The following is a 20,253-nucleotide window of genomic DNA, read 5'->3' as shown; positions in this document are numbered from 1 at the left end:
TACGTGACGGATGCGATCATACCAGCACTAATGCACCGGATCCCATCAGAACTCCGAAGTTAAGCGTGCTTGGGCGAGAGTAGTACTAGGATGGGTGACCCCCTGGGAAGTCCTCGTGTTGCATCCCCCACCCTCTTTTTAATCTTTCTTTTAAACCGCTGGACCGCTCGCTAAGGGTACTATCCTTTTAAACCGCTAAACCGCTAAGCGAGAGAAGTTGCGCGGAGAGAGAGGGTCAAGTACATTTTGCGCGCAGTACGTGACGGATGCGATCATACCAGCACTAATGCACCGGATCCCATCAGAACTCCGAAGTTAAGCGTGCTTGGGCGAGAGTAGTACTAGGATGGGTGACCCCCTGGGAAGTCCTCGTGTTGCATCCCCCACCCTCTTTTTAATCTTTCTTTTAAACCGCTGGACCGCTCGCTAAGGGTACTATCCTTTTAAACCGCTAAACCGCTAAGCGAGAGAAGTTGCGCGGAGAGAGAGGGTCAAGTACATTTTGCGCGCAGTACGTGACGGATGCGATCATACCAGCACTAATGCACCGGATCCCATCAGAACTCCGAAGTTAAGCGTGCTTGGGCGAGAGTAGTACTAGGATGGGTGACCCCCTGGGAAGTCCTCGTGTTGCATCCCCCACCCTCTTTTTAATCTTTCTTTTAAACCGCTGGACCGCTCGCTAAGGGTACTATCCTTTTAAACCGCTAAACCGCTAAGCGAGAGAAGTTGCGCGGAGAGAGAGGGTCAAGTACATTTTGCGCGCAGTACGTGACGGATGCGATCATACCAGCACTAATGCACCGGATCCCATCAGAACTCCGAAGTTAAGCGTGCTTGGGCGAGAGTAGTACTAGGATGGGTGACCCCCTGGGAAGTCCTCGTGTTGCATCCCCCACCCTCTTTTTAATCTTTCTTTTAAACCGCTGGACCGCTCGCTAAGGGTACTATCCTTTTAAACCGCTAAACCGCTAAGCGAGAGAAGTTGCGCGGAGAGAGAGGGTCAAGTACATTTTGCGCGCAGTACGTGACGGATGCGATCATACCAGCACTAATGCACCGGATCCCATCAGAACTCCGAAGTTAAGCGTGCTTGGGCGAGAGTAGTACTAGGATGGGTGACCCCCTGGGAAGTCCTCGTGTTGCATCCCCCACCCTCTTTTTAATCTTTCTTTTAAACCGCTGGACCGCTCGCTAAGGGTACTATCCTTTTAAACCGCTAAACCGCTAAGCGAGAGAAGTTGCGCGGAGAGAGAGGGTCAAGTACATTTTGCGCGCAGTACGTGACGGATGCGATCATACCAGCACTAATGCACCGGATCCCATCAGAACTCCGAAGTTAAGCGTGCTTGGGCGAGAGTAGTACTAGGATGGGTGACCCCCTGGGAAGTCCTCGTGTTGCATCCCCCACCCTCTTTTTAATCTTTCTTTTAAACCGCTGGACCGCTCGCTAAGGGTACTATCCTTTTAAACCGCTAAACCGCTAAGCGAGAGAAGTTGCGCGGAGAGAGAGGGTCAAGTACATTTTGCGCGCAGTACGTGACGGATGCGATCATACCAGCACTAATGCACCGGATCCCATCAGAACTCCGAAGTTAAGCGTGCTTGGGCGAGAGTAGTACTAGGATGGGTGACCCCCTGGGAAGTCCTCGTGTTGCATCCCCCACCCTCTTTTTAATCTTTCTTTTAAACCGCTGGACCGCTCGCTAAGGGTACTATCCTTTTAAACCGCTAAACCGCTAAGCGAGAGAAGTTGCGCGGAGAGAGAGGGTCAAGTACATTTTGCGCGCAGTACGTGACGGATGCGATCATACCAGCACTAATGCACCGGATCCCATCAGAACTCCGAAGTTAAGCGTGCTTGGGCGAGAGTAGTACTAGGATGGGTGACCCCCTGGGAAGTCCTCGTGTTGCATCCCCCACCCTCTTTTTAATCTTTCTTTTAAACCGCTGGACCGCTCGCTAAGGGTACTATCCTTTTAAACCGCTAAACCGCTAAGCGAGAGAAGTTGCGCGGAGAGAGAGGGTCAAGTACATTTTGCGCGCAGTACGTGACGGATGCGATCATACCAGCACTAATGCACCGGATCCCATCAGAACTCCGAAGTTAAGCGTGCTTGGGCGAGAGTAGTACTAGGATGGGTGACCCCCTGGGAAGTCCTCGTGTTGCATCCCCCACCCTCTTTTTAATCTTTCTTTTAAACCGCTGGACCGCTCGCTAAGGGTACTATCCTTTTAAACCGCTAAACCGCTAAGCGAGAGAAGTTGCGCGGAGAGAGAGGGTCAAGTACATTTTGCGCGCAGTACGTGACGGATGCGATCATACCAGCACTAATGCACCGGATCCCATCAGAACTCCGAAGTTAAGCGTGCTTGGGCGAGAGTAGTACTAGGATGGGTGACCCCCTGGGAAGTCCTCGTGTTGCATCCCCCACCCTCTTTTTAATCTTTCTTTTAAACCGCTGGACCGCTCGCTAAGGGTACTATCCTTTTAAACCGCTAAACCGCTAAGCGAGAGAAGTTGCGCGGAGAGAGAGGGTCAAGTACATTTTGCGCGCAGTACGTGACGGATGCGATCATACCAGCACTAATGCACCGGATCCCATCAGAACTCCGAAGTTAAGCGTGCTTGGGCGAGAGTAGTACTAGGATGGGTGACCCCCTGGGAAGTCCTCGTGTTGCATCCCCCACCCTCTTTTTAATCTTTCTTTTAAACCGCTGGACCGCTCGCTAAGGGTACTATCCTTTTAAACCGCTAAACCGCTAAGCGAGAGAAGTTGCGCGGAGAGAGAGGGTCAAGTACATTTTGCGCGCAGTACGTGACGGATGCGATCATACCAGCACTAATGCACCGGATCCCATCAGAACTCCGAAGTTAAGCGTGCTTGGGCGAGAGTAGTACTAGGATGGGTGACCCCCTGGGAAGTCCTCGTGTTGCATCCCCCACCCTCTTTTTAATCTTTCTTTTAAACCGCTGGACCGCTCGCTAAGGGTACTATCCTTTTAAACCGCTAAACCGCTAAGCGAGAGAAGTTGCGCGGAGAGAGAGGGTCAAGTACATTTTGCGCGCAGTACGTGACGGATGCGATCATACCAGCACTAATGCACCGGATCCCATCAGAACTCCGAAGTTAAGCGTGCTTGGGCGAGAGTAGTACTAGGATGGGTGACCCCCTGGGAAGTCCTCGTGTTGCATCCCCCACCCTCTTTTTAATCTTTCTTTTAAACCGCTGGACCGCTCGCTAAGGGTACTATCCTTTTAAACCGCTAAACCGCTAAGCGAGAGAAGTTGCGCGGAGAGAGAGGGTCAAGTACATTTTGCGCGCAGTACGTGACGGATGCGATCATACCAGCACTAATGCACCGGATCCCATCAGAACTCCGAAGTTAAGCGTGCTTGGGCGAGAGTAGTACTAGGATGGGTGACCCCCTGGGAAGTCCTCGTGTTGCATCCCCCACCCTCTTTTTAATCTTTCTTTTAAACCGCTGGACCGCTCGCTAAGGGTACTATCCTTTTAAACCGCTAAACCGCTAAGCGAGAGAAGTTGCGCGGAGAGAGAGGGTCAAGTACATTTTGCGCGCAGTACGTGACGGATGCGATCATACCAGCACTAATGCACCGGATCCCATCAGAACTCCGAAGTTAAGCGTGCTTGGGCGAGAGTAGTACTAGGATGGGTGACCCCCTGGGAAGTCCTCGTGTTGCATCCCCCACCCTCTTTTTAATCTTTCTTTTAAACCGCTGGACCGCTCGCTAAGGGTACTATCCTTTTAAACCGCTAAACCGCTAAGCGAGAGAAGTTGCGCGGAGAGAGAGGGTCAAGTACATTTTGCGCGCAGTACGTGACGGATGCGATCATACCAGCACTAATGCACCGGATCCCATCAGAACTCCGAAGTTAAGCGTGCTTGGGCGAGAGTAGTACTAGGATGGGTGACCCCCTGGGAAGTCCTCGTGTTGCATCCCCCACCCTCTTTTTAATCTTTCTTTTAAACCGCTGGACCGCTCGCTAAGGGTACTATCCTTTTAAACCGCTAAACCGCTAAGCGAGAGAAGTTGCGCGGAGAGAGAGGGTCAAGTACATTTTGCGCGCAGTACGTGACGGATGCGATCATACCAGCACTAATGCACCGGATCCCATCAGAACTCCGAAGTTAAGCGTGCTTGGGCGAGAGTAGTACTAGGATGGGTGACCCCCTGGGAAGTCCTCGTGTTGCATCCCCCACCCTCTTTTTAATCTTTCTTTTAAACCGCTGGACCGCTCGCTAAGGGTACTATCCTTTTAAACCGCTAAACCGCTAAGCGAGAGAAGTTGCGCGGAGAGAGAGGGTCAAGTACATTTTGCGCGCAGTACGTGACGGATGCGATCATACCAGCACTAATGCACCGGATCCCATCAGAACTCCGAAGTTAAGCGTGCTTGGGCGAGAGTAGTACTAGGATGGGTGACCCCCTGGGAAGTCCTCGTGTTGCATCCCCCACCCTCTTTTTAATCTTTCTTTTAAACCGCTGGACCGCTCGCTAAGGGTACTATCCTTTTAAACCGCTAAACCGCTAAGCGAGAGAAGTTGCGCGGAGAGAGAGGGTCAAGTACATTTTGCGCGCAGTACGTGACGGATGCGATCATACCAGCACTAATGCACCGGATCCCATCAGAACTCCGAAGTTAAGCGTGCTTGGGCGAGAGTAGTACTAGGATGGGTGACCCCCTGGGAAGTCCTCGTGTTGCATCCCCCACCCTCTTTTTAATCTTTCTTTTAAACCGCTGGACCGCTCGCTAAGGGTACTATCCTTTTAAACCGCTAAACCGCTAAGCGAGAGAAGTTGCGCGGAGAGAGAGGGTCAAGTACATTTTGCGCGCAGTACGTGACGGATGCGATCATACCAGCACTAATGCACCGGATCCCATCAGAACTCCGAAGTTAAGCGTGCTTGGGCGAGAGTAGTACTAGGATGGGTGACCCCCTGGGAAGTCCTCGTGTTGCATCCCCCACCCTCTTTTTAATCTTTCTTTTAAACCGCTGGACCGCTCGCTAAGGGTACTATCCTTTTAAACCGCTAAACCGCTAAGCGAGAGAAGTTGCGCGGAGAGAGAGGGTCAAGTACATTTTGCGCGCAGTACGTGACGGATGCGATCATACCAGCACTAATGCACCGGATCCCATCAGAACTCCGAAGTTAAGCGTGCTTGGGCGAGAGTAGTACTAGGATGGGTGACCCCCTGGGAAGTCCTCGTGTTGCATCCCCCACCCTCTTTTTAATCTTTCTTTTAAACCGCTGGACCGCTCGCTAAGGGTACTATCCTTTTAAACCGCTAAACCGCTAAGCGAGAGAAGTTGCGCGGAGAGAGAGGGTCAAGTACATTTTGCGCGCAGTACGTGACGGATGCGATCATACCAGCACTAATGCACCGGATCCCATCAGAACTCCGAAGTTAAGCGTGCTTGGGCGAGAGTAGTACTAGGATGGGTGACCCCCTGGGAAGTCCTCGTGTTGCATCCCCCACCCTCTTTTTAATCTTTCTTTTAAACCGCTGGACCGCTCGCTAAGGGTACTATCCTTTTAAACCGCTAAACCGCTAAGCGAGAGAAGTTGCGCGGAGAGAGAGGGTCAAGTACATTTTGCGCGCAGTACGTGACGGATGCGATCATACCAGCACTAATGCACCGGATCCCATCAGAACTCCGAAGTTAAGCGTGCTTGGGCGAGAGTAGTACTAGGATGGGTGACCCCCTGGGAAGTCCTCGTGTTGCATCCCCCACCCTCTTTTTAATCTTTCTTTTAAACCGCTGGACCGCTCGCTAAGGGTACTATCCTTTTAAACCGCTAAACCGCTAAGCGAGAGAAGTTGCGCGGAGAGAGAGGGTCAAGTACATTTTGCGCGCAGTACGTGACGGATGCGATCATACCAGCACTAATGCACCGGATCCCATCAGAACTCCGAAGTTAAGCGTGCTTGGGCGAGAGTAGTACTAGGATGGGTGACCCCCTGGGAAGTCCTCGTGTTGCATCCCCCACCCTCTTTTTAATCTTTCTTTTAAACCGCTGGACCGCTCGCTAAGGGTACTATCCTTTTAAACCGCTAAACCGCTAAGCGAGAGAAGTTGCGCGGAGAGAGAGGGTCAAGTACATTTTGCGCGCAGTACGTGACGGATGCGATCATACCAGCACTAATGCACCGGATCCCATCAGAACTCCGAAGTTAAGCGTGCTTGGGCGAGAGTAGTACTAGGATGGGTGACCCCCTGGGAAGTCCTCGTGTTGCATCCCCCACCCTCTTTTTAATCTTTCTTTTAAACCGCTGGACCGCTCGCTAAGGGTACTATCCTTTTAAACCGCTAAACCGCTAAGCGAGAGAAGTTGCGCGGAGAGAGAGGGTCAAGTACATTTTGCGCGCAGTACGTGACGGATGCGATCATACCAGCACTAATGCACCGGATCCCATCAGAACTCCGAAGTTAAGCGTGCTTGGGCGAGAGTAGTACTAGGATGGGTGACCCCCTGGGAAGTCCTCGTGTTGCATCCCCCACCCTCTTTTTAATCTTTCTTTTAAACCGCTGGACCGCTCGCTAAGGGTACTATCCTTTTAAACCGCTAAACCGCTAAGCGAGAGAAGTTGCGCGGAGAGAGAGGGTCAAGTACATTTTGCGCGCAGTACGTGACGGATGCGATCATACCAGCACTAATGCACCGGATCCCATCAGAACTCCGAAGTTAAGCGTGCTTGGGCGAGAGTAGTACTAGGATGGGTGACCCCCTGGGAAGTCCTCGTGTTGCATCCCCCACCCTCTTTTTAATCTTTCTTTTAAACCGCTGGACCGCTCGCTAAGGGTACTATCCTTTTAAACCGCTAAACCGCTAAGCGAGAGAAGTTGCGCGGAGAGAGAGGGTCAAGTACATTTTGCGCGCAGTACGTGACGGATGCGATCATACCAGCACTAATGCACCGGATCCCATCAGAACTCCGAAGTTAAGCGTGCTTGGGCGAGAGTAGTACTAGGATGGGTGACCCCCTGGGAAGTCCTCGTGTTGCATCCCCCACCCTCTTTTTAATCTTTCTTTTAAACCGCTGGACCGCTCGCTAAGGGTACTATCCTTTTAAACCGCTAAACCGCTAAGCGAGAGAAGTTGCGCGGAGAGAGAGGGTCAAGTACATTTTGCGCGCAGTACGTGACGGATGCGATCATACCAGCACTAATGCACCGGATCCCATCAGAACTCCGAAGTTAAGCGTGCTTGGGCGAGAGTAGTACTAGGATGGGTGACCCCCTGGGAAGTCCTCGTGTTGCATCCCCCACCCTCTTTTTAATCTTTCTTTTAAACCGCTGGACCGCTCGCTAAGGGTACTATCCTTTTAAACCGCTAAACCGCTAAGCGAGAGAAGTTGCGCGGAGAGAGAGGGTCAAGTACATTTTGCGCGCAGTACGTGACGGATGCGATCATACCAGCACTAATGCACCGGATCCCATCAGAACTCCGAAGTTAAGCGTGCTTGGGCGAGAGTAGTACTAGGATGGGTGACCCCCTGGGAAGTCCTCGTGTTGCATCCCCCACCCTCTTTTTAATCTTTCTTTTAAACCGCTGGACCGCTCGCTAAGGGTACTATCCTTTTAAACCGCTAAACCGCTAAGCGAGAGAAGTTGCGCGGAGAGAGAGGGTCAAGTACATTTTGCGCGCAGTACGTGACGGATGCGATCATACCAGCACTAATGCACCGGATCCCATCAGAACTCCGAAGTTAAGCGTGCTTGGGCGAGAGTAGTACTAGGATGGGTGACCCCCTGGGAAGTCCTCGTGTTGCATCCCCCACCCTCTTTTTAATCTTTCTTTTAAACCGCTGGACCGCTCGCTAAGGGTACTATCCTTTTAAACCGCTAAACCGCTAAGCGAGAGAAGTTGCGCGGAGAGAGAGGGTCAAGTACATTTTGCGCGCAGTACGTGACGGATGCGATCATACCAGCACTAATGCACCGGATCCCATCAGAACTCCGAAGTTAAGCGTGCTTGGGCGAGAGTAGTACTAGGATGGGTGACCCCCTGGGAAGTCCTCGTGTTGCATCCCCCACCCTCTTTTTAATCTTTCTTTTAAACCGCTGGACCGCTCGCTAAGGGTACTATCCTTTTAAACCGCTAAACCGCTAAGCGAGAGAAGTTGCGCGGAGAGAGAGGGTCAAGTACATTTTGCGCGCAGTACGTGACGGATGCGATCATACCAGCACTAATGCACCGGATCCCATCAGAACTCCGAAGTTAAGCGTGCTTGGGCGAGAGTAGTACTAGGATGGGTGACCCCCTGGGAAGTCCTCGTGTTGCATCCCCCACCCTCTTTTTAATCTTTCTTTTAAACCGCTGGACCGCTCGCTAAGGGTACTATCCTTTTAAACCGCTAAACCGCTAAGCGAGAGAAGTTGCGCGGAGAGAGAGGGTCAAGTACATTTTGCGCGCAGTACGTGACGGATGCGATCATACCAGCACTAATGCACCGGATCCCATCAGAACTCCGAAGTTAAGCGTGCTTGGGCGAGAGTAGTACTAGGATGGGTGACCCCCTGGGAAGTCCTCGTGTTGCATCCCCCACCCTCTTTTTAATCTTTCTTTTAAACCGCTGGACCGCTCGCTAAGGGTACTATCCTTTTAAACCGCTAAACCGCTAAGCGAGAGAAGTTGCGCGGAGAGAGAGGGTCAAGTACATTTTGCGCGCAGTACGTGACGGATGCGATCATACCAGCACTAATGCACCGGATCCCATCAGAACTCCGAAGTTAAGCGTGCTTGGGCGAGAGTAGTACTAGGATGGGTGACCCCCTGGGAAGTCCTCGTGTTGCATCCCCCACCCTCTTTTTAATCTTTCTTTTAAACCGCTGGACCGCTCGCTAAGGGTACTATCCTTTTAAACCGCTAAACCGCTAAGCGAGAGAAGTTGCGCGGAGAGAGAGGGTCAAGTACATTTTGCGCGCAGTACGTGACGGATGCGATCATACCAGCACTAATGCACCGGATCCCATCAGAACTCCGAAGTTAAGCGTGCTTGGGCGAGAGTAGTACTAGGATGGGTGACCCCCTGGGAAGTCCTCGTGTTGCATCCCCCACCCTCTTTTTAATCTTTCTTTTAAACCGCTGGACCGCTCGCTAAGGGTACTATCCTTTTAAACCGCTAAACCGCTAAGCGAGAGAAGTTGCGCGGAGAGAGAGGGTCAAGTACATTTTGCGCGCAGTACGTGACGGATGCGATCATACCAGCACTAATGCACCGGATCCCATCAGAACTCCGAAGTTAAGCGTGCTTGGGCGAGAGTAGTACTAGGATGGGTGACCCCCTGGGAAGTCCTCGTGTTGCATCCCCCACCCTCTTTTTAATCTTTCTTTTAAACCGCTGGACCGCTCGCTAAGGGTACTATCCTTTTAAACCGCTAAACCGCTAAGCGAGAGAAGTTGCGCGGAGAGAGAGGGTCAAGTACATTTTGCGCGCAGTACGTGACGGATGCGATCATACCAGCACTAATGCACCGGATCCCATCAGAACTCCGAAGTTAAGCGTGCTTGGGCGAGAGTAGTACTAGGATGGGTGACCCCCTGGGAAGTCCTCGTGTTGCATCCCCCACCCTCTTTTTAATCTTTCTTTTAAACCGCTGGACCGCTCGCTAAGGGTACTATCCTTTTAAACCGCTAAACCGCTAAGCGAGAGAAGTTGCGCGGAGAGAGAGGGTCAAGTACATTTTGCGCGCAGTACGTGACGGATGCGATCATACCAGCACTAATGCACCGGATCCCATCAGAACTCCGAAGTTAAGCGTGCTTGGGCGAGAGTAGTACTAGGATGGGTGACCCCCTGGGAAGTCCTCGTGTTGCATCCCCCACCCTCTTTTTAATCTTTCTTTTAAACCGCTGGACCGCTCGCTAAGGGTACTATCCTTTTAAACCGCTAAACCGCTAAGCGAGAGAAGTTGCGCGGAGAGAGAGGGTCAAGTACATTTTGCGCGCAGTACGTGACGGATGCGATCATACCAGCACTAATGCACCGGATCCCATCAGAACTCCGAAGTTAAGCGTGCTTGGGCGAGAGTAGTACTAGGATGGGTGACCCCCTGGGAAGTCCTCGTGTTGCATCCCCCACCCTCTTTTTAATCTTTCTTTTAAACCGCTGGACCGCTCGCTAAGGGTACTATCCTTTTAAACCGCTAAACCGCTAAGCGAGAGAAGTTGCGCGGAGAGAGAGGGTCAAGTACATTTTGCGCGCAGTACGTGACGGATGCGATCATACCAGCACTAATGCACCGGATCCCATCAGAACTCCGAAGTTAAGCGTGCTTGGGCGAGAGTAGTACTAGGATGGGTGACCCCCTGGGAAGTCCTCGTGTTGCATCCCCCACCCTCTTTTTAATCTTTCTTTTAAACCGCTGGACCGCTCGCTAAGGGTACTATCCTTTTAAACCGCTAAACCGCTAAGCGAGAGAAGTTGCGCGGAGAGAGAGGGTCAAGTACATTTTGCGCGCAGTACGTGACGGATGCGATCATACCAGCACTAATGCACCGGATCCCATCAGAACTCCGAAGTTAAGCGTGCTTGGGCGAGAGTAGTACTAGGATGGGTGACCCCCTGGGAAGTCCTCGTGTTGCATCCCCCACCCTCTTTTTAATCTTTCTTTTAAACCGCTGGACCGCTCGCTAAGGGTACTATCCTTTTAAACCGCTAAACCGCTAAGCGAGAGAAGTTGCGCGGAGAGAGAGGGTCAAGTACATTTTGCGCGCAGTACGTGACGGATGCGATCATACCAGCACTAATGCACCGGATCCCATCAGAACTCCGAAGTTAAGCGTGCTTGGGCGAGAGTAGTACTAGGATGGGTGACCCCCTGGGAAGTCCTCGTGTTGCATCCCCCACCCTCTTTTTAATCTTTCTTTTAAACCGCTGGACCGCTCGCTAAGGGTACTATCCTTTTAAACCGCTAAACCGCTAAGCGAGAGAAGTTGCGCGGAGAGAGAGGGTCAAGTACATTTTGCGCGCAGTACGTGACGGATGCGATCATACCAGCACTAATGCACCGGATCCCATCAGAACTCCGAAGTTAAGCGTGCTTGGGCGAGAGTAGTACTAGGATGGGTGACCCCCTGGGAAGTCCTCGTGTTGCATCCCCCACCCTCTTTTTAATCTTTCTTTTAAACCGCTGGACCGCTCGCTAAGGGTACTATCCTTTTAAACCGCTAAACCGCTAAGCGAGAGAAGTTGCGCGGAGAGAGAGGGTCAAGTACATTTTGCGCGCAGTACGTGACGGATGCGATCATACCAGCACTAATGCACCGGATCCCATCAGAACTCCGAAGTTAAGCGTGCTTGGGCGAGAGTAGTACTAGGATGGGTGACCCCCTGGGAAGTCCTCGTGTTGCATCCCCCACCCTCTTTTTAATCTTTCTTTTAAACCGCTGGACCGCTCGCTAAGGGTACTATCCTTTTAAACCGCTAAACCGCTAAGCGAGAGAAGTTGCGCGGAGAGAGAGGGTCAAGTACATTTTGCGCGCAGTACGTGACGGATGCGATCATACCAGCACTAATGCACCGGATCCCATCAGAACTCCGAAGTTAAGCGTGCTTGGGCGAGAGTAGTACTAGGATGGGTGACCCCCTGGGAAGTCCTCGTGTTGCATCCCCCACCCTCTTTTTAATCTTTCTTTTAAACCGCTGGACCGCTCGCTAAGGGTACTATCCTTTTAAACCGCTAAACCGCTAAGCGAGAGAAGTTGCGCGGAGAGAGAGGGTCAAGTACATTTTGCGCGCAGTACGTGACGGATGCGATCATACCAGCACTAATGCACCGGATCCCATCAGAACTCCGAAGTTAAGCGTGCTTGGGCGAGAGTAGTACTAGGATGGGTGACCCCCTGGGAAGTCCTCGTGTTGCATCCCCCACCCTCTTTTTAATCTTTCTTTTAAACCGCTGGACCGCTCGCTAAGGGTACTATCCTTTTAAACCGCTAAACCGCTAAGCGAGAGAAGTTGCGCGGAGAGAGAGGGTCAAGTACATTTTGCGCGCAGTACGTGACGGATGCGATCATACCAGCACTAATGCACCGGATCCCATCAGAACTCCGAAGTTAAGCGTGCTTGGGCGAGAGTAGTACTAGGATGGGTGACCCCCTGGGAAGTCCTCGTGTTGCATCCCCCACCCTCTTTTTAATCTTTCTTTTAAACCGCTGGACCGCTCGCTAAGGGTACTATCCTTTTAAACCGCTAAACCGCTAAGCGAGAGAAGTTGCGCGGAGAGAGAGGGTCAAGTACATTTTGCGCGCAGTACGTGACGGATGCGATCATACCAGCACTAATGCACCGGATCCCATCAGAACTCCGAAGTTAAGCGTGCTTGGGCGAGAGTAGTACTAGGATGGGTGACCCCCTGGGAAGTCCTCGTGTTGCATCCCCCACCCTCTTTTTAATCTTTCTTTTAAACCGCTGGACCGCTCGCTAAGGGTACTATCCTTTTAAACCGCTAAACCGCTAAGCGAGAGAAGTTGCGCGGAGAGAGAGGGTCAAGTACATTTTGCGCGCAGTACGTGACGGATGCGATCATACCAGCACTAATGCACCGGATCCCATCAGAACTCCGAAGTTAAGCGTGCTTGGGCGAGAGTAGTACTAGGATGGGTGACCCCCTGGGAAGTCCTCGTGTTGCATCCCCCACCCTCTTTTTAATCTTTCTTTTAAACCGCTGGACCGCTCGCTAAGGGTACTATCCTTTTAAACCGCTAAACCGCTAAGCGAGAGAAGTTGCGCGGAGAGAGAGGGTCAAGTACATTTTGCGCGCAGTACGTGACGGATGCGATCATACCAGCACTAATGCACCGGATCCCATCAGAACTCCGAAGTTAAGCGTGCTTGGGCGAGAGTAGTACTAGGATGGGTGACCCCCTGGGAAGTCCTCGTGTTGCATCCCCCACCCTCTTTTTAATCTTTCTTTTAAACCGCTGGACCGCTCGCTAAGGGTACTATCCTTTTAAACCGCTAAACCGCTAAGCGAGAGAAGTTGCGCGGAGAGAGAGGGTCAAGTACATTTTGCGCGCAGTACGTGACGGATGCGATCATACCAGCACTAATGCACCGGATCCCATCAGAACTCCGAAGTTAAGCGTGCTTGGGCGAGAGTAGTACTAGGATGGGTGACCCCCTGGGAAGTCCTCGTGTTGCATCCCCCACCCTCTTTTTAATCTTTCTTTTAAACCGCTGGACCGCTCGCTAAGGGTACTATCCTTTTAAACCGCTAAACCGCTAAGCGAGAGAAGTTGCGCGGAGAGAGAGGGTCAAGTACATTTTGCGCGCAGTACGTGACGGATGCGATCATACCAGCACTAATGCACCGGATCCCATCAGAACTCCGAAGTTAAGCGTGCTTGGGCGAGAGTAGTACTAGGATGGGTGACCCCCTGGGAAGTCCTCGTGTTGCATCCCCCACCCTCTTTTTAATCTTTCTTTTAAACCGCTGGACCGCTCGCTAAGGGTACTATCCTTTTAAACCGCTAAACCGCTAAGCGAGAGAAGTTGCGCGGAGAGAGAGGGTCAAGTACATTTTGCGCGCAGTACGTGACGGATGCGATCATACCAGCACTAATGCACCGGATCCCATCAGAACTCCGAAGTTAAGCGTGCTTGGGCGAGAGTAGTACTAGGATGGGTGACCCCCTGGGAAGTCCTCGTGTTGCATCCCCCACCCTCTTTTTAATCTTTCTTTTAAACCGCTGGACCGCTCGCTAAGGGTACTATCCTTTTAAACCGCTAAACCGCTAAGCGAGAGAAGTTGCGCGGAGAGAGAGGGTCAAGTACATTTTGCGCGCAGTACGTGACGGATGCGATCATACCAGCACTAATGCACCGGATCCCATCAGAACTCCGAAGTTAAGCGTGCTTGGGCGAGAGTAGTACTAGGATGGGTGACCCCCTGGGAAGTCCTCGTGTTGCATCCCCCACCCTCTTTTTAATCTTTCTTTTAAACCGCTGGACCGCTCGCTAAGGGTACTATCCTTTTAAACCGCTAAACCGCTAAGCGAGAGAAGTTGCGCGGAGAGAGAGGGTCAAGTACATTTTGCGCGCAGTACGTGACGGATGCGATCATACCAGCACTAATGCACCGGATCCCATCAGAACTCCGAAGTTAAGCGTGCTTGGGCGAGAGTAGTACTAGGATGGGTGACCCCCTGGGAAGTCCTCGTGTTGCATCCCCCACCCTCTTTTTAATCTTTCTTTTAAACCGCTGGACCGCTCGCTAAGGGTACTATCCTTTTAAACCGCTAAACCGCTAAGCGAGAGAAGTTGCGCGGAGAGAGAGGGTCAAGTACATTTTGCGCGCAGTACGTGACGGATGCGATCATACCAGCACTAATGCACCGGATCCCATCAGAACTCCGAAGTTAAGCGTGCTTGGGCGAGAGTAGTACTAGGATGGGTGACCCCCTGGGAAGTCCTCGTGTTGCATCCCCCACCCTCTTTTTAATCTTTCTTTTAAACCGCTGGACCGCTCGCTAAGGGTACTATCCTTTTAAACCGCTAAACCGCTAAGCGAGAGAAGTTGCGCGGAGAGAGAGGGTCAAGTACATTTTGCGCGCAGTACGTGACGGATGCGATCATACCAGCACTAATGCACCGGATCCCATCAGAACTCCGAAGTTAAGCGTGCTTGGGCGAGAGTAGTACTAGGATGGGTGACCCCCTGGGAAGTCCTCGTGTTGCATCCCCCACCCTCTTTTTAATCTTTCTTTTAAACCGCTGGACCGCTCGCTAAGGGTACTATCCTTTTAAACCGCTAAACCGCTAAGCGAGAGAAGTTGCGCGGAGAGAGAGGGTCAAGTACATTTTGCGCGCAGTACGTGACGGATGCGATCATACCAGCACTAATGCACCGGATCCCATCAGAACTCCGAAGTTAAGCGTGCTTGGGCGAGAGTAGTACTAGGATGGGTGACCCCCTGGGAAGTCCTCGTGTTGCATCCCCCACCCTCTTTTTAATCTTTCTTTTAAACCGCTGGACCGCTCGCTAAGGGTACTATCCTTTTAAACCGCTAAACCGCTAAGCGAGAGAAGTTGCGCGGAGAGAGAGGGTCAAGTACATTTTGCGCGCAGTACGTGACGGATGCGATCATACCAGCACTAATGCACCGGATCCCATCAGAACTCCGAAGTTAAGCGTGCTTGGGCGAGAGTAGTACTAGGATGGGTGACCCCCTGGGAAGTCCTCGTGTTGCATCCCCCACCCTCTTTTTAATCTTTCTTTTAAACCGCTGGACCGCTCGCTAAGGGTACTATCCTTTTAAACCGCTAAACCGCTAAGCGAGAGAAGTTGCGCGGAGAGAGAGGGTCAAGTACATTTTGCGCGCAGTACGTGACGGATGCGATCATACCAGCACTAATGCACCGGATCCCATCAGAACTCCGAAGTTAAGCGTGCTTGGGCGAGAGTAGTACTAGGATGGGTGACCCCCTGGGAAGTCCTCGTGTTGCATCCCCCACCCTCTTTTTAATCTTTCTTTTAAACCGCTGGACCGCTCGCTAAGGGTACTATCCTTTTAAACCGCTAAACCGCTAAGCGAGAGAAGTTGCGCGGAGAGAGAGGGTCAAGTACATTTTGCGCGCAGTACGTGACGGATGCGATCATACCAGCACTAATGCACCGGATCCCATCAGAACTCCGAAGTTAAGCGTGCTTGGGCGAGAGTAGTACTAGGATGGGTGACCCCCTGGGAAGTCCTCGTGTTGCATCCCCCACCCTCTTTTTAATCTTTCTTTTAAACCGCTGGACCGCTCGCTAAGGGTACTATCCTTTTAAACCGCTAAACCGCTAAGCGAGAGAAGTTGCGCGGAGAGAGAGGGTCAAGTACATTTTGCGCGCAGTACGTGACGGATGCGATCATACCAGCACTAATGCACCGGATCCCATCAGAACTCCGAAGTTAAGCGTGCTTGGGCGAGAGTAGTACTAGGATGGGTGACCCCCTGGGAAGTCCTCGTGTTGCATCCCCCACCCTCTTTTTAATCTTTCTTTTAAACCGCTGGACCGCTCGCTAAGGGTACTATCCTTTTAAACCGCTAAACCGCTAAGCGAGAGAAGTTGCGCGGAGAGAGAGGGTCAAGTACATTTTGCGCGCAGTACGTGACGGATGCGATCATACCAGCACTAATGCACCGGATCCCATCAGAACTCCGAAGTCAAGCGTGCTTGGGCGAGAGTAGTACTAGGATGGGTGACCCCCTGGGAAGTCCTCGTGTTGCATCCCCCACCCTCTTTTTAATCTTTCTTTTAAACCGCTGGACCGCTCGCTAAGGGTACTATCCTTTTAAACCGCTAAACCGCTAAGCGAGAGAAGTTGCGCGGAGAGAGAGGGTCAAGTACATTTTGCGCGCAGTACGTGACGGATGCGATCATACCAGCACTAATGCACCGGATCCCATCAGAACTCCGAAGTTAAGCGTGCTTGGGCGAGAGTAGTACTAGGATGGGTGACCCCCTGGGAAGTCCTCGTGTTGCATCCCCCACCCTCTTTTTAATCTTTCTTTTAAACCGCTGGACCGCTCGCTAAGGGTTCTATCCTTTTAAACCGCTAAACCGCTAAGTGAGAGAAGTTGCGCGGAGAGAGAGGGTCAAGTACATTTTGCGCGCAGTACGTGACGGATGCGATCATACCAGCACTAATGCACCGGCTCCCCTCAGAACTCCGAAGTCAAGCGTGCTTGGGCGAGAGTAGTACTAGGATGGGTGACCCCCTGGGAAGTCCTCGTGTTGCATCCCCCACCCTCTTTTTAATCTTTCTTTTAAACCGCTGGACCGCTCGCTAAGGGTACTATCCTTTTAAACCGCTAAACCGCTAAGCGAGAGAAGTTGCGCGGAGAGAGAGGGTCAAGTACATTTTGCGCGCAGTACGTGACGGATGCGATCATACCAGCACTAATGCACCGGATCCCATCAGAACTCCGAAGTTAAGCGTGCTTGGGCGAGAGTAGTACTAGGATGGGTGACCCCCTGGGAAGTCCTCGTGTTGCATCCCCCACCCTCTTTTTAATCTTTCTTTTAAACCGCTGGACCGCTCGCTAAGGATACTATCCTTTTAAACCGCTAAACCGTTAAGCGAGAGAAGTTGCGCGGAGAGAGAGGGTCAAGTACATTTTGCGCGCAGTACGTAACGGATGCGATCATACCAGCAGTAATGCACCGGATCCCATCAGCACTCCGAAGTCAAGCGTGCTTGGGCGAGAGTAGTACTAGGATGGGTGACCCCCTGGGAGGTCCTCGTGTTGCATCCCCCACCCTCTTATTAATCTTTCTTTTAAACCGCTGGACCGCTCGCTAAGGATACTATCCTTTTAAACCGCTAAGCGAGACAAGTTGCGCGGAGAGAGAGGGGCAAGAACATTTTGCGCGCAGTACGTGACGGACCCCCTGGGAAGTCCTCGTGTTGCATCCCCTACCCTCTTTTTAATCTTTCTTTTAAACGGCTGGACCGCTCGCTAAGGATACTATCCTTTTAAACCGCTAAGCGAGACAAGTTGCGCGGAGAGAGAGGGGCAAGAACATTTTGCGCGCAGTACGTGACGGACCCCCTGGGAAGTCCTCGTGTTGCATCCCCTACCCTCTTTTTAATCTTTCTTTTAAACGGCTGGACCGCTCGCTAAGGATACTATCCTTTTAAACCGCTAAGCGAGACAAGTTGCGCGGAGAGAGAGGGGCAAGAACATTTTGCGCGCAGTACGTGACGGACCCCCTGGGAAGTCCTCGTGTTGCATCCCCTACCCTCTTTTTAATCTTTCTTTTAAACGGCTGGACCGCTCGCTAAGGATACTATCCTTTTAAACCGCTAAGCGAGACAAGTTGCGCGGAGAGAGAGGGGCAAGAACATTTTGCGCGCAGTACGTGACGGACCCCCTGGGAAGTCCTCGTGTTGCATCCCCTACCCTCTTTTTAATCTTTCTTTTAAACGGCTGGACCGCTCGCTAAGGATACTATCCTTTTAAACCGCTAAGCGAGACAAGTTGCGCGGAGAGAGAGGGGCAAGAACATTTTGCGCGCAGTACGTGACGGACCCCCTGGGAAGTCCTCGTGTTGCATCCCCTACCCTCTTTTTAATCTTTCTTTTAAACGGCTGGACCGCTCGCTAAGGATACTATCCTTTTAAACCGCTAAGCGAGACAAGTTGCGCGGAGAGAGAGGGGCAAGAACATTTTGCGCGCAGTACGTGACGGACCCCCTGGGAAGTCCTCGTGTTGCATCCCCTACCCTCTTTTTAATCTTTCTTTTAAACGGCTGGACCGCTCGCTAAGGATACTATCCTTTTAAACCGCTAAGCGAGACAAGTTGCGCGGAGAGAGAGGGGCAAGAACATTTTGCGCGCAGTACGTGACGGACCCCCTGGGAAGTCCTCGTGTTGCATCCCCTACCCTCTTTTTAATCTTTCTTTTAAACGGCTGGACCGCTCGCTAAGGATACTATCCTTTTAAACCGCTAAGCGAGACAAGTTGCGCGGAGAGAGAGGGGCAAGAACATTTTGCGCGCAGTACGTGACGGACCCCCTGGGAAGTCCTCGTGTTGCATCCCCTACCCTCTTTTTAATCTTTCTTTTAAACGGCTGGACCGCTCGCTAAGGATACTATCCTTTTAAACCGCTAAGCGAGACAAGTTGCGCGGAGAGAGAGGGGCAAGAACATTTTGCGCGCAGTACGTGACGGACCCCCTGGGAAGTCCTCGTGTTGCATCCCCTACCCTCTTTTTAATCTTTCTTTTAAACGGCTGGACCGCTCGCTAAGGATACTATCCTTTTAAACCGCTAAGCGAGACAAGTTGCGCGGAGAGAGAGGGGCAAGAACATTTTGCGCGCAGTACGTGACGGACCCCCTGGGAAGTCCTCGTGTTGCATCCCCTACCCTCTTTTTAATCTTTCTTTTAAACCGCTGGACCGCTCGCTAAGGGTACTATCCTTTTAAACCGCTAAACCGCTAAGCGAGAGAAGTTGCGCGGAGAGAGAGGGTCAAGTACATTTTGCGCGCAATACGTGACGGAGCCCCTGGGAAGTCCTCGTGTTGCATCCCCCACCCTCTTTTTAATCTTTCTTTTAAACCGCTGGACCGCTCGCTAAGGGTACTATCCTTTTAAACCGCTAAGCGAGAGAAGTTGCGCGGAGAGAGAGGGTCAAGTACATTTTGCGCGCAGTACGTAACGGATGCGATCATACCAGCACTAATGCACCGGATCCCATCAGACCTCCGAAGTCAAGCGTGCTTGGGCGAGAGTAGTATTAGGATGGGTGACCCCCTGGGAGGTCCTCGTGTTGCATCCCCCACTCTCTTTTTAATCTTTCTTTTAACCCGCTGGACCGCTCGCTAAGGCTACTATCCTTTTAAACCGCTAAACCGCTAAGCGAGAGAAGTTGCGCGGAGAGAGAGGGTCAAGTACATTTTGCGCGCAGTACGTAACGGATGCGATCATACCAGCACTAATGCACCGGATCCCATCAGAACTCTGAAGTCAAGCGTGCTTGGGCGAGAGTAGTACTAGGATGGGTGACCCCCTGGGAAGTCCTCGTGTTGCATCCCCCACCCTCTTTTTAATCTTTCTTTTAAACCGCTGGACCGCTCGCTAAGGGTACTATCCTTTTAAACCGCTAAACCGCTAAGCGAGAGAAGTTGCGCGGAGAGAGAGGGTCAAGTACATTTTGCGCGCAGTACGTGACGGGTGCGATCATACCAGCACTAATGCACCGGATCCCATCAGAACTCTGAAGTCAAGCGTGCTTGGGCGAGAGTAGTACTAGGATGGGTGACCCCCTGGGAAGTCCTCGTGTTGCATCCCCCCCCCTCTTTTTAATCTTTCTTTTAACCCGCTGGACCGCTCGCTAAGGGTCCTACCCTTTTAAACCGCTAAACCGCTAAGCGAGAGAAGTTGCGCGGAGAGAAAGGGTCAAGTACATTTTGCGCGCAATACGTGACGGACCCCCTGGGAAGTCCTCGTGTTGCATCCCCCCCCCTCTTTTTAATCTTTCTTTTAACCCGCTGGACCGCTCGCTAAGGGTCCTACCCTTTTAAACCGCTAAACCGCTAAGCGAGAGAAGTTGCGCGGAGAGAGAGGGTCAAGTACATTTTGCGCGCAGTACGTGACGGATGCGATCATACCAGCACTAATGCATCGAATCCCATCAGAACTCCGAAGTGAAGCGTGCTTGGGTGAGAGTAGTACTAGGATGGGTGACCCCCTGGGAAGTCCTCGTGTTGCATCCCCCACCCTCTT

General features: G+C 52.0%; 72 non-coding genes across 72 annotated transcripts; all 72 read left to right on the top strand.

Annotated features, from left to right (window-relative positions):
- The first annotated feature begins 8 nt into the window (after positions 1-8).
- On the top strand, positions 9-127 carry LOC116009460. Its single transcript, XR_004096725.1, has one exon. It is a non-coding gene; the product is annotated as a 5S ribosomal RNA (ribosomal RNA).
- A 137-nt stretch (positions 128-264) lies between these two features.
- Positions 265-383, top strand: LOC116009459. The gene has a single exon (XR_004096724.1). It is a non-coding gene; the product is annotated as a 5S ribosomal RNA (ribosomal RNA).
- A 137-nt stretch (positions 384-520) lies between these two features.
- On the top strand, positions 521-639 carry LOC116009457. Its single transcript, XR_004096722.1, has one exon. It is a non-coding gene; the product is annotated as a 5S ribosomal RNA (ribosomal RNA).
- Positions 640-776: 137 nt separating this feature from the next.
- LOC116009456 lies at positions 777-895 on the top strand. The gene has a single exon (XR_004096721.1). It is a non-coding gene; the product is annotated as a 5S ribosomal RNA (ribosomal RNA).
- Positions 896-1,032: 137 nt separating this feature from the next.
- On the top strand, positions 1,033-1,151 carry LOC116009455. Its single transcript, XR_004096720.1, has one exon. It is a non-coding gene; the product is annotated as a 5S ribosomal RNA (ribosomal RNA).
- A 137-nt stretch (positions 1,152-1,288) lies between these two features.
- Positions 1,289-1,407, top strand: LOC116009454. Its single transcript, XR_004096719.1, has one exon. It is a non-coding gene; the product is annotated as a 5S ribosomal RNA (ribosomal RNA).
- A 137-nt stretch (positions 1,408-1,544) lies between these two features.
- LOC116009453 lies at positions 1,545-1,663 on the top strand. The gene has a single exon (XR_004096718.1). It is a non-coding gene; the product is annotated as a 5S ribosomal RNA (ribosomal RNA).
- A 137-nt stretch (positions 1,664-1,800) lies between these two features.
- On the top strand, positions 1,801-1,919 carry LOC116009452. Its single transcript, XR_004096717.1, has one exon. It is a non-coding gene; the product is annotated as a 5S ribosomal RNA (ribosomal RNA).
- A 137-nt stretch (positions 1,920-2,056) lies between these two features.
- LOC116009451 lies at positions 2,057-2,175 on the top strand. The gene has a single exon (XR_004096716.1). It is a non-coding gene; the product is annotated as a 5S ribosomal RNA (ribosomal RNA).
- A 137-nt stretch (positions 2,176-2,312) lies between these two features.
- On the top strand, positions 2,313-2,431 carry LOC116009450. Its single transcript, XR_004096715.1, has one exon. It is a non-coding gene; the product is annotated as a 5S ribosomal RNA (ribosomal RNA).
- Positions 2,432-2,568: 137 nt separating this feature from the next.
- LOC116009449 lies at positions 2,569-2,687 on the top strand. Its single transcript, XR_004096714.1, has one exon. It is a non-coding gene; the product is annotated as a 5S ribosomal RNA (ribosomal RNA).
- Positions 2,688-2,824: 137 nt separating this feature from the next.
- On the top strand, positions 2,825-2,943 carry LOC116009448. Its single transcript, XR_004096713.1, has one exon. It is a non-coding gene; the product is annotated as a 5S ribosomal RNA (ribosomal RNA).
- Positions 2,944-3,080: 137 nt separating this feature from the next.
- On the top strand, positions 3,081-3,199 carry LOC116009446. The gene has a single exon (XR_004096711.1). It is a non-coding gene; the product is annotated as a 5S ribosomal RNA (ribosomal RNA).
- Positions 3,200-3,336: 137 nt separating this feature from the next.
- LOC116009445 lies at positions 3,337-3,455 on the top strand. Its single transcript, XR_004096710.1, has one exon. It is a non-coding gene; the product is annotated as a 5S ribosomal RNA (ribosomal RNA).
- Positions 3,456-3,592: 137 nt separating this feature from the next.
- On the top strand, positions 3,593-3,711 carry LOC116009444. The gene has a single exon (XR_004096709.1). It is a non-coding gene; the product is annotated as a 5S ribosomal RNA (ribosomal RNA).
- A 137-nt stretch (positions 3,712-3,848) lies between these two features.
- On the top strand, positions 3,849-3,967 carry LOC116009443. Its single transcript, XR_004096708.1, has one exon. It is a non-coding gene; the product is annotated as a 5S ribosomal RNA (ribosomal RNA).
- A 137-nt stretch (positions 3,968-4,104) lies between these two features.
- On the top strand, positions 4,105-4,223 carry LOC116009442. The gene has a single exon (XR_004096707.1). It is a non-coding gene; the product is annotated as a 5S ribosomal RNA (ribosomal RNA).
- Positions 4,224-4,360: 137 nt separating this feature from the next.
- LOC116009441 lies at positions 4,361-4,479 on the top strand. Its single transcript, XR_004096706.1, has one exon. It is a non-coding gene; the product is annotated as a 5S ribosomal RNA (ribosomal RNA).
- A 137-nt stretch (positions 4,480-4,616) lies between these two features.
- On the top strand, positions 4,617-4,735 carry LOC116009440. The gene has a single exon (XR_004096705.1). It is a non-coding gene; the product is annotated as a 5S ribosomal RNA (ribosomal RNA).
- Positions 4,736-4,872: 137 nt separating this feature from the next.
- Positions 4,873-4,991, top strand: LOC116009439. Its single transcript, XR_004096704.1, has one exon. It is a non-coding gene; the product is annotated as a 5S ribosomal RNA (ribosomal RNA).
- A 137-nt stretch (positions 4,992-5,128) lies between these two features.
- On the top strand, positions 5,129-5,247 carry LOC116009438. The gene has a single exon (XR_004096703.1). It is a non-coding gene; the product is annotated as a 5S ribosomal RNA (ribosomal RNA).
- Positions 5,248-5,384: 137 nt separating this feature from the next.
- LOC116009437 lies at positions 5,385-5,503 on the top strand. The gene has a single exon (XR_004096702.1). It is a non-coding gene; the product is annotated as a 5S ribosomal RNA (ribosomal RNA).
- Positions 5,504-5,640: 137 nt separating this feature from the next.
- LOC116009433 lies at positions 5,641-5,759 on the top strand. Its single transcript, XR_004096700.1, has one exon. It is a non-coding gene; the product is annotated as a 5S ribosomal RNA (ribosomal RNA).
- Positions 5,760-5,896: 137 nt separating this feature from the next.
- LOC116009432 lies at positions 5,897-6,015 on the top strand. The gene has a single exon (XR_004096699.1). It is a non-coding gene; the product is annotated as a 5S ribosomal RNA (ribosomal RNA).
- Positions 6,016-6,152: 137 nt separating this feature from the next.
- LOC116009431 lies at positions 6,153-6,271 on the top strand. Its single transcript, XR_004096698.1, has one exon. It is a non-coding gene; the product is annotated as a 5S ribosomal RNA (ribosomal RNA).
- Positions 6,272-6,408: 137 nt separating this feature from the next.
- Positions 6,409-6,527, top strand: LOC116009430. Its single transcript, XR_004096697.1, has one exon. It is a non-coding gene; the product is annotated as a 5S ribosomal RNA (ribosomal RNA).
- A 137-nt stretch (positions 6,528-6,664) lies between these two features.
- LOC116009429 lies at positions 6,665-6,783 on the top strand. The gene has a single exon (XR_004096696.1). It is a non-coding gene; the product is annotated as a 5S ribosomal RNA (ribosomal RNA).
- A 137-nt stretch (positions 6,784-6,920) lies between these two features.
- On the top strand, positions 6,921-7,039 carry LOC116009428. Its single transcript, XR_004096695.1, has one exon. It is a non-coding gene; the product is annotated as a 5S ribosomal RNA (ribosomal RNA).
- A 137-nt stretch (positions 7,040-7,176) lies between these two features.
- Positions 7,177-7,295, top strand: LOC116009427. The gene has a single exon (XR_004096694.1). It is a non-coding gene; the product is annotated as a 5S ribosomal RNA (ribosomal RNA).
- A 137-nt stretch (positions 7,296-7,432) lies between these two features.
- Positions 7,433-7,551, top strand: LOC116009426. The gene has a single exon (XR_004096693.1). It is a non-coding gene; the product is annotated as a 5S ribosomal RNA (ribosomal RNA).
- A 137-nt stretch (positions 7,552-7,688) lies between these two features.
- LOC116009425 lies at positions 7,689-7,807 on the top strand. The gene has a single exon (XR_004096692.1). It is a non-coding gene; the product is annotated as a 5S ribosomal RNA (ribosomal RNA).
- Positions 7,808-7,944: 137 nt separating this feature from the next.
- On the top strand, positions 7,945-8,063 carry LOC116009424. Its single transcript, XR_004096691.1, has one exon. It is a non-coding gene; the product is annotated as a 5S ribosomal RNA (ribosomal RNA).
- Positions 8,064-8,200: 137 nt separating this feature from the next.
- Positions 8,201-8,319, top strand: LOC116009422. Its single transcript, XR_004096689.1, has one exon. It is a non-coding gene; the product is annotated as a 5S ribosomal RNA (ribosomal RNA).
- Positions 8,320-8,456: 137 nt separating this feature from the next.
- Positions 8,457-8,575, top strand: LOC116009421. The gene has a single exon (XR_004096688.1). It is a non-coding gene; the product is annotated as a 5S ribosomal RNA (ribosomal RNA).
- A 137-nt stretch (positions 8,576-8,712) lies between these two features.
- On the top strand, positions 8,713-8,831 carry LOC116009420. The gene has a single exon (XR_004096687.1). It is a non-coding gene; the product is annotated as a 5S ribosomal RNA (ribosomal RNA).
- A 137-nt stretch (positions 8,832-8,968) lies between these two features.
- On the top strand, positions 8,969-9,087 carry LOC116009418. The gene has a single exon (XR_004096686.1). It is a non-coding gene; the product is annotated as a 5S ribosomal RNA (ribosomal RNA).
- A 137-nt stretch (positions 9,088-9,224) lies between these two features.
- On the top strand, positions 9,225-9,343 carry LOC116009417. Its single transcript, XR_004096685.1, has one exon. It is a non-coding gene; the product is annotated as a 5S ribosomal RNA (ribosomal RNA).
- A 137-nt stretch (positions 9,344-9,480) lies between these two features.
- Positions 9,481-9,599, top strand: LOC116009416. Its single transcript, XR_004096684.1, has one exon. It is a non-coding gene; the product is annotated as a 5S ribosomal RNA (ribosomal RNA).
- Positions 9,600-9,736: 137 nt separating this feature from the next.
- On the top strand, positions 9,737-9,855 carry LOC116009415. Its single transcript, XR_004096683.1, has one exon. It is a non-coding gene; the product is annotated as a 5S ribosomal RNA (ribosomal RNA).
- Positions 9,856-9,992: 137 nt separating this feature from the next.
- Positions 9,993-10,111, top strand: LOC116009414. The gene has a single exon (XR_004096682.1). It is a non-coding gene; the product is annotated as a 5S ribosomal RNA (ribosomal RNA).
- A 137-nt stretch (positions 10,112-10,248) lies between these two features.
- Positions 10,249-10,367, top strand: LOC116009413. Its single transcript, XR_004096680.1, has one exon. It is a non-coding gene; the product is annotated as a 5S ribosomal RNA (ribosomal RNA).
- Positions 10,368-10,504: 137 nt separating this feature from the next.
- LOC116009412 lies at positions 10,505-10,623 on the top strand. The gene has a single exon (XR_004096679.1). It is a non-coding gene; the product is annotated as a 5S ribosomal RNA (ribosomal RNA).
- Positions 10,624-10,760: 137 nt separating this feature from the next.
- LOC116009410 lies at positions 10,761-10,879 on the top strand. The gene has a single exon (XR_004096677.1). It is a non-coding gene; the product is annotated as a 5S ribosomal RNA (ribosomal RNA).
- A 137-nt stretch (positions 10,880-11,016) lies between these two features.
- On the top strand, positions 11,017-11,135 carry LOC116009409. The gene has a single exon (XR_004096676.1). It is a non-coding gene; the product is annotated as a 5S ribosomal RNA (ribosomal RNA).
- Positions 11,136-11,272: 137 nt separating this feature from the next.
- On the top strand, positions 11,273-11,391 carry LOC116009408. The gene has a single exon (XR_004096674.1). It is a non-coding gene; the product is annotated as a 5S ribosomal RNA (ribosomal RNA).
- Positions 11,392-11,528: 137 nt separating this feature from the next.
- On the top strand, positions 11,529-11,647 carry LOC116009407. The gene has a single exon (XR_004096673.1). It is a non-coding gene; the product is annotated as a 5S ribosomal RNA (ribosomal RNA).
- A 137-nt stretch (positions 11,648-11,784) lies between these two features.
- Positions 11,785-11,903, top strand: LOC116009406. The gene has a single exon (XR_004096672.1). It is a non-coding gene; the product is annotated as a 5S ribosomal RNA (ribosomal RNA).
- A 137-nt stretch (positions 11,904-12,040) lies between these two features.
- LOC116009405 lies at positions 12,041-12,159 on the top strand. Its single transcript, XR_004096671.1, has one exon. It is a non-coding gene; the product is annotated as a 5S ribosomal RNA (ribosomal RNA).
- A 137-nt stretch (positions 12,160-12,296) lies between these two features.
- Positions 12,297-12,415, top strand: LOC116009404. Its single transcript, XR_004096670.1, has one exon. It is a non-coding gene; the product is annotated as a 5S ribosomal RNA (ribosomal RNA).
- A 137-nt stretch (positions 12,416-12,552) lies between these two features.
- Positions 12,553-12,671, top strand: LOC116009402. The gene has a single exon (XR_004096669.1). It is a non-coding gene; the product is annotated as a 5S ribosomal RNA (ribosomal RNA).
- Positions 12,672-12,808: 137 nt separating this feature from the next.
- On the top strand, positions 12,809-12,927 carry LOC116009401. Its single transcript, XR_004096668.1, has one exon. It is a non-coding gene; the product is annotated as a 5S ribosomal RNA (ribosomal RNA).
- A 137-nt stretch (positions 12,928-13,064) lies between these two features.
- On the top strand, positions 13,065-13,183 carry LOC116009400. The gene has a single exon (XR_004096667.1). It is a non-coding gene; the product is annotated as a 5S ribosomal RNA (ribosomal RNA).
- Positions 13,184-13,320: 137 nt separating this feature from the next.
- Positions 13,321-13,439, top strand: LOC116009398. Its single transcript, XR_004096665.1, has one exon. It is a non-coding gene; the product is annotated as a 5S ribosomal RNA (ribosomal RNA).
- A 137-nt stretch (positions 13,440-13,576) lies between these two features.
- LOC116009397 lies at positions 13,577-13,695 on the top strand. Its single transcript, XR_004096664.1, has one exon. It is a non-coding gene; the product is annotated as a 5S ribosomal RNA (ribosomal RNA).
- A 137-nt stretch (positions 13,696-13,832) lies between these two features.
- LOC116009396 lies at positions 13,833-13,951 on the top strand. The gene has a single exon (XR_004096663.1). It is a non-coding gene; the product is annotated as a 5S ribosomal RNA (ribosomal RNA).
- A 137-nt stretch (positions 13,952-14,088) lies between these two features.
- LOC116009395 lies at positions 14,089-14,207 on the top strand. Its single transcript, XR_004096662.1, has one exon. It is a non-coding gene; the product is annotated as a 5S ribosomal RNA (ribosomal RNA).
- A 137-nt stretch (positions 14,208-14,344) lies between these two features.
- On the top strand, positions 14,345-14,463 carry LOC116009394. Its single transcript, XR_004096661.1, has one exon. It is a non-coding gene; the product is annotated as a 5S ribosomal RNA (ribosomal RNA).
- A 137-nt stretch (positions 14,464-14,600) lies between these two features.
- Positions 14,601-14,719, top strand: LOC116009393. Its single transcript, XR_004096660.1, has one exon. It is a non-coding gene; the product is annotated as a 5S ribosomal RNA (ribosomal RNA).
- A 137-nt stretch (positions 14,720-14,856) lies between these two features.
- Positions 14,857-14,975, top strand: LOC116009392. Its single transcript, XR_004096659.1, has one exon. It is a non-coding gene; the product is annotated as a 5S ribosomal RNA (ribosomal RNA).
- A 137-nt stretch (positions 14,976-15,112) lies between these two features.
- On the top strand, positions 15,113-15,231 carry LOC116009391. Its single transcript, XR_004096658.1, has one exon. It is a non-coding gene; the product is annotated as a 5S ribosomal RNA (ribosomal RNA).
- A 137-nt stretch (positions 15,232-15,368) lies between these two features.
- LOC116009390 lies at positions 15,369-15,487 on the top strand. Its single transcript, XR_004096657.1, has one exon. It is a non-coding gene; the product is annotated as a 5S ribosomal RNA (ribosomal RNA).
- Positions 15,488-15,624: 137 nt separating this feature from the next.
- On the top strand, positions 15,625-15,743 carry LOC116009389. The gene has a single exon (XR_004096656.1). It is a non-coding gene; the product is annotated as a 5S ribosomal RNA (ribosomal RNA).
- Positions 15,744-15,880: 137 nt separating this feature from the next.
- LOC116009387 lies at positions 15,881-15,999 on the top strand. The gene has a single exon (XR_004096654.1). It is a non-coding gene; the product is annotated as a 5S ribosomal RNA (ribosomal RNA).
- A 137-nt stretch (positions 16,000-16,136) lies between these two features.
- Positions 16,137-16,255, top strand: LOC116008152. Its single transcript, XR_004095550.1, has one exon. It is a non-coding gene; the product is annotated as a 5S ribosomal RNA (ribosomal RNA).
- Positions 16,256-16,392: 137 nt separating this feature from the next.
- On the top strand, positions 16,393-16,511 carry LOC116009386. The gene has a single exon (XR_004096653.1). It is a non-coding gene; the product is annotated as a 5S ribosomal RNA (ribosomal RNA).
- A 137-nt stretch (positions 16,512-16,648) lies between these two features.
- LOC116008587 lies at positions 16,649-16,767 on the top strand. Its single transcript, XR_004095960.1, has one exon. It is a non-coding gene; the product is annotated as a 5S ribosomal RNA (ribosomal RNA).
- Positions 16,768-16,904: 137 nt separating this feature from the next.
- Positions 16,905-17,023, top strand: LOC116009385. Its single transcript, XR_004096652.1, has one exon. It is a non-coding gene; the product is annotated as a 5S ribosomal RNA (ribosomal RNA).
- Positions 17,024-17,160: 137 nt separating this feature from the next.
- On the top strand, positions 17,161-17,279 carry LOC116008609. The gene has a single exon (XR_004095981.1). It is a non-coding gene; the product is annotated as a 5S ribosomal RNA (ribosomal RNA).
- Positions 17,280-19,187: 1,908 nt separating this feature from the next.
- LOC116008494 lies at positions 19,188-19,306 on the top strand. The gene has a single exon (XR_004095873.1). It is a non-coding gene; the product is annotated as a 5S ribosomal RNA (ribosomal RNA).
- Positions 19,307-19,443: 137 nt separating this feature from the next.
- Positions 19,444-19,562, top strand: LOC116008253. The gene has a single exon (XR_004095648.1). It is a non-coding gene; the product is annotated as a 5S ribosomal RNA (ribosomal RNA).
- Positions 19,563-19,699: 137 nt separating this feature from the next.
- Positions 19,700-19,818, top strand: LOC116008375. Its single transcript, XR_004095762.1, has one exon. It is a non-coding gene; the product is annotated as a 5S ribosomal RNA (ribosomal RNA).
- A 306-nt stretch (positions 19,819-20,124) lies between these two features.
- LOC116008698 lies at positions 20,125-20,243 on the top strand. The gene has a single exon (XR_004096064.1). It is a non-coding gene; the product is annotated as a 5S ribosomal RNA (ribosomal RNA).
- Positions 20,244-20,253: the final 10 nt, after the last annotated feature.

This window comes from Ipomoea triloba, chromosome 16, assembly GCF_003576645.1.
Source record: "Ipomoea triloba cultivar NCNSP0323 chromosome 16, ASM357664v1".
Lineage (NCBI taxonomy): Eukaryota > Viridiplantae > Streptophyta > Magnoliopsida > Solanales > Convolvulaceae > Ipomoea > Ipomoea triloba.
This window is presented reverse-complemented; position numbering and strand designations above follow the sequence as displayed.